General features: G+C 42.0%; 1 long non-coding RNA gene across 2 annotated transcripts; it reads right to left on the bottom strand.

Annotated features, from left to right (window-relative positions):
- Positions 1-6,042: 6,042 nt before the first annotated feature.
- LOC106726030 lies at positions 6,043-11,239 on the bottom strand. Of its 2 annotated transcripts, none has more exons than XR_001362046.1 (3): positions 11,132-11,239; positions 6,446-6,570; positions 6,043-6,344 (listed from the first exon to the last, which is right to left on the bottom strand). It is a non-coding gene; the product is annotated as an uncharacterized LOC106726030 (long non-coding RNA). The 2 variants fall into 2 exon arrangements; XR_001362045.1 differs by having other exon boundaries at positions 6,446-6,545.
- Positions 11,240-14,468: the final 3,229 nt, after the last annotated feature.

Here is a 14,468-nt window from a genome sequence, read left to right as displayed (position 1 = left end):
GGAGGGAAGAAGGCACCTTCAGCGCTCTCAGAAGAGTGGCTGCAGCGTATCCTGGGCCAGCTCACATCAGTGACCGTTAATGCAGGGGACAAAGGCCAGCCCTCATGCCTCAGTCGGAAGACTCTCTGAAGGGCCATCCTCGCCCCAGAGTCCGGGGGCACGTGCAACTTCACTGCATTCCATTTCTGCCTCCGCCCTGCTTCCCTCACTGCTTCCCTCACTGCTCCGCAGACACTGCTCCCAGGAGCACTCCTGAGGCAGCAGTCTGCTGGAGGCCCAGGATCTCAGTGTCTGTTTCCCAGGTCGAAGACACCTGGCTACATTTATTTACTGGATTAGTCAAAGCTGATTGTGTGCAGTGACAGATCCCAAGGGTATTTCACAATGGCCATAACTCCAGAGATGTTTGCAAGAGGGTACTCAGAATGTTGTATACTGGCAGGGCGTGGGCGTCCACGAATCAGAACAGAGGTCTCTGTGATCAGCCAGCACACCTGGACCAATGTAGGCAGGCGTTCTGGATTTTCCAGCAGCTGGCCAATTCTTTCCTACTACAGAATTGTGTTGGCCATATTCATAGGGACAAATACTAAGGCTGGAGTGCCAAGACACAAGTGGTTATTACTTCAACTACCTGCCCTAATTCACAATAAAAGAATACAACTGTGCTTCTCACAAACAGGTCTAATCTCCTTGACTGGGTTGGGCTCTGCCTCATAATTATGTTGTGGAAAAAAAGTTGTTTCCTGACATAGTAACCAGATGTACAAAGTGTGATCTTTTTACTTTTAGAGGCAGCATTCTGAAGACCTAACCAAAAGAATCTCCTCTGGGTACATCGAAATTTATCTTGGAGCATAACTAGCACATTTACATTCATGAGGAGGAAGCCCAAAATATCCAGGTTTTGTGGGCCCTGAGGCTTATACAATTCTGGAGCACTTCTTTAAGGAAAAGAATACAAAATCATAAATACTAAACAAATGTGAACATAAATATGTATTTTTTGGTGTTTTTTTGGGGGGGTGGTTATTGTTATTCTTTATTTATTAAAGTACTAGAGGCCTGTTGCATGAAGAGATTCGTGCAATAGGCCTTCCCTTCTCCTGGCTGTGGGCACCGGTTTTCTCCGGCACCCGGGACCCAGGCCTTTGCTCGGGCCGGAGCCACCTTCCGTCCTCCGTCTTCGTGGACCCAGGAGGGAAGAAGGCACCTTCAGCGCTCTCAGAAGAGTGGCTGCAGCGTATCCTGGGCCAGCTCACATCAGTGACCGTTAATGCAGGGGACAAAGGCCAGCCCTCATGCCTCAGTCGGAAGACTCTCTGAAGGGCCATCCTCGCCCCAGAGTCCGGGGGCACGTGCAACTTCACTGCATTCCATTTCTGCCTCCGCCCAGTCCTGCTTCCCTCACTGCTCTGCAGACACTGCTCCCAGGAGCGCTCCTGAGGCAGCAGTCTGCTGGAGGCCCAGGATCTCAGTGTCTGTTTCCCAGGTCGAAGACACCTGGCTACATTTATTTACTGGATTAGTCAAAGCTGATTGTGTGCAGTGACAGATCCCAAGGGTATTTCACAATGGCCATAACTCCAGAGATGTTTGCAAGAGGGTACTCAGAATGTTGTATACTGGCAGGGCGTGGGCGTCCACGAATCAGAACAGAGGTCTCTGTGATCAGCCAGCACACCTGGACCAATGTAGGCAGGCGTTCTGGATTTTCCAGCAGCTGGCCAATTCTTTCCTACTACAGAATTGTGTTGGCCATATTCATAGGGACAAATACTAAGGCTGGAGTGCCAAGACACAAGTGGTTATTACTTCAACTACCTGCCCTAATTCACAATAAAAGAATACAACTGTGCTTCTCACAAACAGGTCTAATCTCCTTGACTGGGTTGGGCTCTGCCTCATAATTATGTTGTGGAAAAAAAGTTGTTTCCTGACATAGTAACCAGATGTACAAAGTGTGATCTTTTTACTTTTAGAGGCAGCATTCTGAAGACCTAACCAAAAGAATCTCCTCTGGGTACATCGAAATTTATCTTGGAGCATAACTAGCACATTTACATTCATGAGGAGGAAGCCCAAAATATCCAGGTTTTGTGGGCCCTGAGGCTCATACAATTCTGGAGCACTTCTTTAAGGAAAAGAATACAAAATCATAAATACTAAACAAATGTGAACATAAATATGTATTTTTTGGTGTTTTTTTGGGGGGGTGGTTATTGTTATTCTTTATTTATTAAAGTACTAGAGGCCTGTTGCATGAAGAGATTCGTGCAATAGGCCTTCCCTTCTCCTGGCTGTGGGCACCGGTTTTCTCCGGCACCCGGGACCCAGGCCTTTGCTCGGGCCGGAGCCACCTTCCGTCCTCCGTCTTCGTGGACCCAGCCGGAGCCGCCTTCTGTCTTCCGTCTTTGCTGCTCCGGCTCGCCTTCAGTCTTCGCTCCGCAGCTTGGAGCTTACATATGCAAATTAACCGCCATCTTTGTTGGCGGTTAATTTGCATATCACGAAAATTTCTATATGTCACACGGCACCAGAGTTAAGTTAGGGTTTTTTCAAAATGCTGACACGCCGAGCTCAAAAAGTTCGCCATCACTGCCCTAGGAACTGTATCGGTGAAGATATTGCTTCGGCATATGTCTGAGATTTTGCTGCCTGTGGATTCCTCTAAGATTTTTATGGTTTCCCATCTTATGTTTAAGTCCTTTATCCATTTTGAGTTTATTTTTGTGTATGGTGTAAGTTGGTGGTCTAGTTTCATTTTTTTGTCCAATTTTCTCAACACCATTTATTGAAGAGACTGTCTTGACTCCATTGTATGTTCTTGTCTCCTTTGTCAAATATTAATTGAGCATAATGACTTAGGTCAATTTCTGGGTTCTCTGTTCTGTTCCATCAGTCTATATGTCTGTTCTTGTGCCAGTACCAGGAAGTTTTGAGGACGGTGACTTTGTAATATAGTTTGATACCTGGCATTGAGATTCCTTCGACTTTGTTCTCCTTTCTCAGGATTGCTATGGCTATTTGGGTTTTGTTTTTTGTTTAATTCCATATGAATTTTTGGAGAGCTTGTTCTAGGTCTGTGAAATATATCATTGGTATTTTAATGGGGATTGCATTGACTCTATAGATTGCTTTGGGTAGTATGGACATTTTAATGATGTTGATTCTATGAATTCATGAACATGATATATTCTTCCATTTGTTTATGTCTTCCTCTATCTCTTTTTTCAACGTCCTGTAGTTTTCAAAGTACAGGTCTTTTACCTCCTTATTTAAGTTTATTCCTAGGTATCTTAATTTTTTGGTGCAATGGTAAATGGGATTTTAAAAAATTTTTTTCTTTATGTAAGTTCATTATTGGTGTATAAAAAAACCATAGGCCCTGACCGGTTTGGCTCAGTGGAAAGAGCGTCGGCCTGTGGACCAAAGGGTCCCGGATTCGATTCCGGTCAAGGACATGTACCTTGGTTGCGGGCACATCCCCAGTAGCGGGTGTGCAGGAGGCAGCTGATCGATGTTTCTTATCAATGTTTCTAACTCTCTATCCCTCTCCCTTCCTCTCTATAAAAAATCAATAAAATATATATATTTTTTAAAAAACACATAGATTTCTGGGTGTTAATTTTGTATCCTGCTACCTTTCCAAATTCATTTATTAAGCCTAATAGTTTTTTGATGGAGTCTTTATAGTGTTCTATGTACAATATCATGTCATCTGCAAATAATGACAGTTTTACTTCTAGTTTTCCAATTTGGATGCCTTTTATTTCTTCTTCTTGTCTAATTGCTATGGCTAGCACTTCCAGTACTATGTTGAACAGGAGTGATGAGAATGGGCATCCCTGTCTGTTCCTGTTCTTAGCTGAAATGGTTTTAGTTTTTGCCCATTGAGTCATAAATATGTATTTTTAACAAGAAATTTTTTTTACAAATTTCAGAAAATGACAAATATCACAAACACCACAAAAATCTATGACTTATAATAGTTTCATTTTAATTAACTATATGACACACCTCTCTAAGACTTTTTCCCCTGCATTTTTTTTTGGTTGTGTATTCTTGATGGCACCAATTTTGTAATGTTTTCACAGAGAGAATACAACAATGAGTCAATGTTTCCTCTAGCATGATTGATCAAAATTTGTGTTTTATTATTGACTAGAGACTTGGTGCACGAAATTCGTGTACTTGGATGGGAGTCCCTCAGCCCTGCCTGCGCCCTCTTGCAGTCTGGGAGCCCTCAGGGGATGTCTGACTGATGGCTTAGGCCTGCTCCCCATGGAGAATGAGCCTAAGCTGTCAGTTGAACATCCTTAGCACTGCCATGGAGGCGGGAGAGGCTCCCGCCACCAGCACTGCACTTGCCAGCCATAAGCCCGGCTTCTGGGTGAGTGGCCTTCCCCTGTGGGAGCGCACTGACCACCAGGGGGTAGCTCCTGCACTGAGCCTCTGCCCCGTAGAGGTTAGTGCACATCATAGCAACCGGTCTTTCTGCCGTTCGGTTGATTTGCATATTAGCTTTTTATTATATAGGACTAGAGGCCCGGTGCACAAAATTCGTGCATGGGGGGGGGGGGCGGTTTCCCTCAGTTCGGCCTGCACCTTCTCCAATCCGGGACCCCTCAGGCAGGGATCAGGCCTAAGCTGGCAGTCGGACATTCCTCTCGCAATCCAGGACTGCTGGCTCCCAATCACTCACCTGCCTGCCTAATCTAACCACTCACTCTGCCTGCCTGCCTGATGCCCCTAACTGCTCCCCTGCCTGCCTGATCACCCTTAAGTGCCCTCCCCTGCCAGCCTGATCTCCCTAACTGCCCTCCCCTGCCAGCTTGATCACCCCAACCACCTCTGCCTCAGCCTCCACTACCGTGACTTTGTCCGGAAGGACATCCGGAAGGATGCCTGAAAGATGTCTGGTCTAATTAGCATATTACCCTTTTATTAGTATAGATAGTTTAGAAAAGTTTCAGCCTCACAAATTGATATTAGTAATGTCATGTAGATTTTTATGACTGTTGTTAAAATTGAGAAAATAAACTTTATTAGATTTTTTTTCGTATAGATTTGAAAGAATATTCTACAGAGGAGCTTATGGCTTCACCTGTGTCAAACTTATTACTCTATCTACAGCTTCCCAGAACCTTGAACTGTCCTCCAGTTTCCTCTCATGATTCAATGCCTATCCCTGCACCTTGCTTTCATGACACCAGGTAGTCAATAATATTGGCAGTAAGAGGAGGTTTGTGAAGGTCAGAAAAAAAAAGAGCTGCCTTATGTACCCCACAAAATTGTTTTGTTTTGTTTTGTTTTGTTTTGTAATGTAAGGATGAAATGTGAATAGATGTGAACAGCACTTTATAAATAGTTGCTAATTTGTTGTTTTATAAAAGTGTCATATAAATGTAAGCTTTTTTTATCATTGTTATTTTTGTGAGGTTAAAAAAAAATACCCTGGGCCCTGGCCAGCATTTCTCAGTGGTTAGAGCATCGGCCCAAGCACTAAAGGGATGAAGGGTTGGTTCCCAGCAAGGACACTTACCTGGGTTTCAGGTTTGATCCCAGCCCTGGTTAGGGCGTATGCAGGAGGCAATCAATCAATGTGTCTCTCTCACATAGATCTCTCTCTCCCCCTCCGCTCTCTCCCTCTCTCTTTCCCTCCCTCCCTCCCTCCCTTCCTTCCATTCTATCTAAAATCAACAGAAAAATTATCCTCAGGTGAGGATTAACAAACAAACAAACAAATACCCTGGGAATTCCTACTGCATCATTATCTGTGATCTCTTCTCAATCCACCCACATTCTAAGCACATATGACAAAACAGTTGGCATAAGCTTGGACAGAATAGAATTGATTCATCTTTTCTTTTTTTAGTTTATAAAGTACATATTAAAATATCGAAAATATTTTCTTTAGGTGGTATCACTGGTGAATGTATACCTAGAGCAATTTATCTAGCTTCCTAAGAATTTCTGTTCAGATCACAGAAAACTCTGGACAAATGAGGAATGGCATATTAGAATTAGTAGGTTTGGCAATTCATTTATTGGAAGCATATTTGCATAGTCATTTCTAAAATTCACCCTGCAAGGTTGAGAAAATAAAGTTCTTGGGAATCAAATTGCTATGACCTTGGAGATTCCTGAATCGACTCATTACTGTAGGTATTTTTCTTTAATCTGCATCAATTAATATTTTTCTTGTTCTCTGCAACAAGGATTTGTGATGAAGAAGAATGCTACTGTGCTGTCTCCTCATTTCAACGAATCATGCAGCCATTAGCCAGGCACAGATGGACAAAAGCTCCCACATCAGACCTTCAGAAATCCAAAGTATCTTCCTTACAGGATTCACAATATGTAAATTAGTGTTAAAAGGACTGAGAAATGCCTGTATAAGAAAGCTCTCCAACTCGTGGACTGAAACCCCCTGGGTGTTTACCTGGGTAGAATTTCTCACTTCATTTCTCGTTTAGCCTGAGAGTGGTCAGTAGATAATTTTCTATTTTTGTGGAACTGCAGCAAATGCCTTATTACTGCCTCTGTGATTGAAACAGAAGAGTGGAGCTGAATGACAAAGAAGGAGAAAATAACATCAGTATTTTGTATGCTAACAATGGCTTTCACAACAGGTCTGAGTGCAGCCTGCTTCCATATTGAGAAAGTTGAGTAACTCAGCAAAAATACACAGATGACCCCTCACAAAGAACATTCATTGTTCTTTTTGACTGTGCCGTATTTGAATCTCCTTCCTGAGTTTGACAGTCTGAAAACTTGGTGACTGTGCCAGACACTTGCTTTCCCAGGCTCCCTTGCAGCCACTGTCTGGCCAGTAACATTTCCCCACCCCAAGATGCTGGCCCAGAGCACAGGAAGGAGCCACAGTGCAGCATGCGCCTTCTCTAATGTCAGTGGCAACTTTGTCCAGGAATAATTCCATTGGACCAAACTATCTGTCAAGTTGATTCCCTCAGAAGCGGACATTGAGATAAAGATTTAAAGACAAGTAGCTTATTTAGGCTGTGCCCTCAGGAAGCACTAGTCAGGAAGTTGGAGAAGAGACGAAAGCCAGATAGTGAACATGTTACCCTGTGAATATCTGAGGTTCAGTCATGCTGCGACCTCTGGAAGATAGTACAGAACAAACCTCAGAGTTATCCCTGCTGAGGGATGAGGAATCTGAAATATTTATTCTCTCTTATGAACTGAATGTTTGTATCCCCCAGTGAATTCAACAAAATTCATATGTTGAAGCCCTAATCCCAGTGCGGCTGTTATTTGTAGTAAGGAAGTAATTAAGGTTAAATGAGGTCATAAGGGTGGGGCCCTGATCTGATAGGTTAGTGTCCTTATAAAAAGAGACACCAAAGAGACCTCTCCTCTCCATCTCTCTCTCTCTCTCTCTCTCTCTCTCTCTCCCACCCTCCCTCCATGCACACTAGGAGGAAAGGCCATGTGAGGACACAGCAAGACGCTGTCTTCAAACCAAGAAGAGAGCTCTCACCAGGAATTGAATCAGGCTCAACCTTGATCTTGAACATCCCAACCTCCAAAACTGTGTGCAAAAATTTCTATTAAGTCACTTACTCTGGTATTTTGTGATGGCAGCCTGAGCGGACAAAGAAATCTTTTGATTCTCATTTGTCCTGAGGTCATTAGCACTTCATGACATCCAACCTGCCCCACCTGGGGTGGTGGAGCATTGGCAGAAGCAGTCCGCGTGTGGAGAATCACAGGTACTTCCACAAAGATAAGAGAAGGAGCAGTGGGTGTCAAGGGGCTCTAGTGGGGCATTGACGGAGGCTGCTGCAATGGTGGGCATGAAACAATGACATAATGTTTTACGTCAGCAGAAGAGATTTTTCACCAGATCTGCTCTGCTCCATCATTCTCATCATTTTTCCTGGTTACTTAGCCTTGTACCAAGGTCTCCGGCCCTCCCAAGGGCCAGTCAGAGAGCTACCTCTTAATAAATTACTTTTCTGCTTAAACCAGTCAGTTCCATATCTGCTGCTTGCAACTAAGAATGCTCACTGTACACTCCAAGTTAAATCTAGACATGAAAACAAGAATTTGAGTCATCTACATCTTACTATCCAAAATTACAAAAGCAAAGGTAAACAATTCATGGCTAAAACAAGGCAAATTAGCAAGTGACTCTGAAAAGAAACTTTTTGCAAAATAAAATTATAACATCTGCCCCAAATATGCATCCATAGAAACATCGATGAGAGAGAAACTTCGATCAGCTGCCTCCTGCACACCTCCCACTGGGGATGTGCCCGCAACCAAGGTACATGCTCTTGACCGGAATCAAACCTGGGACCCTTCAGTCCGCAGGCCGATGCTCTTTCCACTGAGCCAAACCAGTTAGGGCAGCAATTCTATTTCTAACTAATTGACCTAAGTTAATAATTGAACGAGAGCTCAAAGGTGAATGATTTGTATAATTTTTTTTCAAATCATTATATATAACAGCAAAAAATTAAAAACAAATTAAGTATCAAGGAAGTTTTTAAATAAGTGACAATACATCTATAGTGGAATACATCCCAGCTATTAAGAGTGACATTGCAGAAGTATTTTTTTAAATATATTTTTATTGATTGCAGAGAGGAGAGGGAGAGATAGAAACATCAATGATGAGAGAGAATTATTGAATAGCTGCCTCCTATATACCCCACATAGGGGATCGAGCCTGCAACCCGGGCACATGCCCTGACTGGGAATCAAATCATGACCTCCTGGTTCATAGGTCGATGTGCAACCACTGAGCCACATAGCCAGGTCAGACGTACATTTTTAATATGAAAAATATATTTATGGTTTAAGTAAAAAGTCAAGTTAGAGAGCTCTATATTTAATGGGATTCCATTTTGTAAGAAGAAAGGCATATAAATCTTAGAGAAAATTCTGAAAAGATATATAACAATATATTAATCAAAGTTATATTGGGGTGGTAGAACAAAGATGATTTTATTTTCACATTATATTTAAATATATGTATGACTCTTTTACAATAAGCATTAGTCAATCACTTACCAAAATTTGTATGTGATAGTAATACCTGCTCTACCTAACTCACAGAAATCTGATAGTGTAGGAAAGTATGATTGTCATTAAAAGTTTCATAAACATGCAGTGAATGTAAACTTTCAGAGGAGAAGATGCATGAGAATCTTCAAAACAATTTAATATATAATTTAACAATGCTTTACTAGGGCTGCTATGATTAATATCAGCAGGCACAAAAATAATGCCAAGACTATGCAATTAGCCATCAAGTGTGAATCAATATGGTTAATTCACTCAGTACTAAAAGTACAAACCTAAGATGTCTTCAGCATCAGTTGCAGCAAGATGTCCTGGAATAACACCAATTATAAGAGATCAAAAAGTTCTGGCTAATAAACAGGCACTGGATAATAAAGATATATATTAATAAAGCAGTGGGTATTACTGCTATCATAATTGGTCTTAGCACTTTTCAAACCTAAGGAGACAGAATTAAACAAGTATCCCTGGCAGAAGAATTAAACAAATGTGTAAATCAAACACTATTAAATTAAATTCTGTTGTCCTGGCAACTCTAGTGCTTTGATAAATAAGTTATTTGACATTTTAACAGAACTTGGAATTTATCCTGTGTGAATGAAAATTCAGAAGTTATTCCTTCTATGTACTTGCCATATGGCCAAAAGCTTTCTATCTCAAAAATAAGTTATGGCCATGTAGTTAGTCCCCAGGAACTAAAAAGGTACCAATGAGGTAGCAACTATGGATTGCTCCCCATTATTTCTTATCCCCTAAGGTGTGGACTCCTAGCACCCACAGCCTGCCTTGGGTGTCCCTCCAGGTCTGCTCTTCTCCCTTCCCCACCCTGCTTCATCCTGGGAGCCTGGGAGCTCATGACCTTGGGCTTCCAGTTGGGTGTGCCCCTGCAGGAGATCAGAGGGTGGGAGAAAGGTAAGGCCAGGGATGTTTTTCCCTCGGGCTCCCTCTAAGCAGGCTGGCTGCTTCCCTCAGCCTAGAGTTATAGGACTGGACAGAAGCCCTCTCCCTACAGGCTATCTGTACCTGTGGTACCTTTGTCTCTAGGTTTTGGAAACCATTCACTAACCCAGCCAACCCTTCAGATGTAGGGGTGCTAAGGCTGTGCTGTTACTAGCCACAGGGCACTACATTCTTGTGGATTCCCTATCCAGCGGTCGGCAAACTCATTAGTCAACAGAGCCAAATATCAACAGTACAATGATTGAAATTTCTTTTGAGAGCCAAATTTTTTAAACTTAAACTATATAGGTAGGTACATTGTTATTAACTTAATTAGGGTACTCCTAAGGCTTAGGAAGAGCCACGCTCAAGGGGCCAAAGAGCCGCATGTGGCTCGCAAGCCGCAGTTTGCCGACCACGGCATACCCCTCCCAGCTTTGTAAATACTGTAGTTGCTTTGCTAAATGCTGCTTAAATTACTCTGTTCCCTGCTGGAACCCTGACTGGTCATGTGCCTCAGGGAAACCTAGCCCCAGCACCAATTCCAAGATGCACCGTGCTTTGTTTAAGCCAATCAGCACTTCTTATTCCACTGATTAAGGGGTGGACAGAAGATGTGCAATCCAATAAAAGAGAATCTGAGGATTCTGGCTTGAAATTCTAGGCCTGAAGCAGTCTCTCTTACAACAGATAATGTTGGCCCCAAGGAGCCCAACATCTCAGTGGCTTAACTCAAGAAAAATGTATTTCTCGTTCACATAATGTGCAATTAGGGTCAGCAGGAGGTGGGAGGGGACCACTCATCAAGCTCATCTCGTTCTCAGGTTGCTTTCATCTAGTGTCTCCACTATTCCCCAGGGTTCTTGCTGCAGATCTGGAAAGGGCAGGAACATGGATCAGGCATGGACATTACATCCATCACCTCCATCACATTCCATTGCCAGAACTAGGTCACACAGCTCCACCTAACTGCAGAGGTCTGGAAGGTGCAGTCAAGCTGTGTGACAAGGAAGAAGACAAAACAGTGTGGTGAACCCCTAGCCGGCCTCTATTTCACCCCTCCAGCAAGGGGTAGCTGCATCCGTTAGGACTGCCTTTAGCAGCATGTAACCAAAACTGAACCCCAGTGACTTACCCAAATAAGGGCTTTTTATAGACCAAGGAATCTGGGGAAGGTAAGTCAGAGCTGCTCCAGGAACCAGGCTTCTCCTTAGTTTGCAAGACAGCTTTAGGCACTCTGTCCAAAGTCCAGGAAGAAAGAAGGGAAAAGGCCAAGTGCAAAGGACAAAAGGAACACATCTAACAAGTTTGGTCCCTTTTTAAAAAAGTTTCTGGAGGCCCATTTCAGCAGACTGTCTCTTTCATGGCCACACTCCCATTAAGGAAGCCTGGGGTAGGGTTACCAGATAAAATACAGCATGTTAGGTTAAACATGAATTTCAGATAAACATATACATTTTCGTGTAAAGTATGTATGTCCCCTGCTGGGCATCCCACATCTAACAAGTTTGGTCCCTTTTTAAAAAAGTTTCTGGAGGCCCATTTCAGCAGACTGTCTCTTTCATGGCCACACTCCCATTAAGGAAGCCTGGGGTAGGGTTACCAGATAAAATACAGCATGTTAGGTTAAACATGAATTTCAGATAAACATATACATTTTCGTGTAAAGTATCTATGTCCCCTGCTGGGCATCCTGTTTTGTTTTTGCTAAATCTCAAAAGTTTTAGCCTGAAGAGATGTGTATTTTTTCAACATAATTAACATATTTTATTGAAATGGTTTAAACTTCTGAAAAATTGGAATGTACAAATAAACCTTAATGGAGATAGAAGACATTTTTTGTACCTCTATATTTCTTATTTTTGTGATAAATGTATTGTTTATCCCTTTTTATTGCTAAATAGTATTCCACTGTCAGATTTATATAAATCTTTTGTCGGGTTTATCTCTATGTATTTCTTTTTTTCTTCTTCTTCTTATTTTAGTTACTTTAATTTTTTTCATTTTTTCATTTTTCATTTACAGTTTATAATCAAATTATTCTGTATTAGTTTCAGAGGTAAAGCATAGTGGTTAGACAATCATGTACCTTACAGAGTTGTCCCTTGATATTTCAAGTACCCACCTGGCCCCATACATAGTTATTATGATATTATTGGCTATATTCCCTGTGATGTAATTTATATCTTTGTGACTATTCTGTAACTACCAATTTGTACTTCTTAATCCCTTCACCTTTCTCATTATGCTAATGTCAAAGACAATTACCTTATGATTTCACTTATGTGTGGAATCTAAAGAACAAAACAAATAAAATAGAATTATACTCATCAATACAGAGAACAGAATGACAGTTGACAGAGTGGAGGAGGTTTGGGGGGCTGGATGAAAAGGGTGAGAGATGTGTATTTTTTAATGGCCTTTCTGAAAAGAGTCAAGGTTCTGGTGATAAAGAAGAGGGGGAAATAGACATAAGGTATGACCAGGAACACAAAAGCAGAGGTCTGTGGGGTGTGGTTTCCAGGAAAGTTTTTTCTCTCCTCCTGATACAAGTGGGCAGACTTGACTTTTTCCTTAACGGTGGATGTCAGGCTTGGGGGGCCCACAGCCATGTTGAGACCATGAGGGGACAAGCATGAGGACAGAGGCCTACAGGTTAAAGATGGGGGAGCAGAAAGGTGGGACGGCCCTCGATCCAGAAGGGATTGTGGCACTGCTGTGCCAACCTGATGGCCGGCCCGAGGAAGAAGACAAACCGGATTTCTCAGGACACACAACAGGCTGCCATCTCTGGAAGCTGTTGCTATGTGGCTCGCGCTTTGTTTCTTTCCTCTCTATTTCTCTCTCCCGCTCCTTCCCCCTCTCCCTATTTTTTCTTTTCTTTTTTTAATAAAACACATTTCCAGCTGGTACAGCTCTCTTTCCTTGCACTCCATGATTATTGAGTCTCTTTGTCAGGATGAGGGACACAGCATGAGAATTAACCTAAACCCAAAAGATGGTACAGCCGATGGAATTTCTTTAAACAAAGCCCAACTCACAAGGCAAAGTTGACCCTAACTCCCTCCCCCCACCCCCGCCCGCCCCCATACCTCTGGTTACATGAGCCAACAGATCGTTTGTCTTTATTGCTTAAGATCATTTGAGTTGGACATTCTTTTCCTTGTAGGAAAAACATCCTAATCAAACCAGATTCTTCAGTACAATATATATCCTCCTAATTGATTTGGCAACACTTATCTCATTATACCAAGACACGGAAATAAAATTAATATTAGGTGATATAACATGGCAGGCATATTTTTTAGCAGGAATATGTACTTTTTTTAAAGCAAGAGTTCAAAGTAAAAATTATATGTCTTTGTCAAGCATGTTTTTACCTATTACTCTATGTGTTGTGAAGACCTGTAAATAGATTAAAAATTGTAGTATTAATTATTCCCAATGGTTTCATAATCATGCACTGAAGTGCTGCATTTTTAAGTTTCAGTAATTGGACTCCAGAGACTTACAGAGAGGAATAACACACGTTAAGATGTCATATTCAATTCTCAACATGTGACTGTCATTATCTTCCAACTCAATAATGCTTATAAATGTACCAGCTATGTATGAGCTACTGTAAGTCTTTAAAATCCTGTAGCTTGACATTTATAGCTATCCTAGCCAGCAGGAGCTCATTTTAGCTGTTTGCACTGATTGTTTCAAGTGTGCCCTCTAGATTCTTTGAAAACCCTGTAAAATATTGAGGGGGCGGGGAGCAACCACAGAACCATGATCCATATCCTCAGTCAGGTTTTCTGTGACATGAGATGTGTGTCCCAGATTGAATGGGAATAAACACCACAAGGGGAAGCGGATGCTAGACTCAGTCTCAAGTCTATGTCTGCACAAAGTGATTTGATCATTCTTATCAATGCCCTGTAGGAAGAGAATATCTTGGAATGGGGAAAAAAATGGTCAAAATAGTTATTTTACTGAGTTGACTGAGGTACAGTCAAAGCCCTTGATCCAGTCTGATCTGAATTGGCCCCTTTAAAAATTTTGCTTCCCTGATGAGAAAAGCCAACTAGCCATGGTCTCCCCTCACAGAGCGATGCCAAACCCAGTTACAGCACTTCAGACCTTATCCGAGTCCTGGTAAAATTCTGTTGTGTCAAATGTTTATTATGATAACTAAGGTGGCCATTGCCAAGAGAGCTCTTTTTGCTAGAGAGGGATCCTCAAACTAACGATTATTTTATTGGCCAAAATGGACCTGTCGCTGGGCTTCATTCATTCATGATAGTTGGGGAAACAGAATTCTCACTGATGCTTAGTTCAGAAACCTTTCAGAGATGACCTTCCAAGATACTGTCAAGTGTAGTTGCTCTTATGTAAGATTATTCATGCTAGTGAATACATTTTAGTGTTAAAATTACTCAATTCTTTCCCTCTCTCTCCCTCCAACCTTTATATTGTTATACATATAT

This window comes from Myotis brandtii, unplaced genomic scaffold (genome assembly GCF_000412655.1).
Source record: "Myotis brandtii unplaced genomic scaffold, ASM41265v1 scaffold215, whole genome shotgun sequence".
NCBI lineage: Eukaryota > Metazoa > Chordata > Mammalia > Chiroptera > Vespertilionidae > Myotis > Myotis brandtii.
Note: the sequence above shows the minus strand (reverse complement) of the source record. Positions and strands in the feature narration are given on the sequence as shown.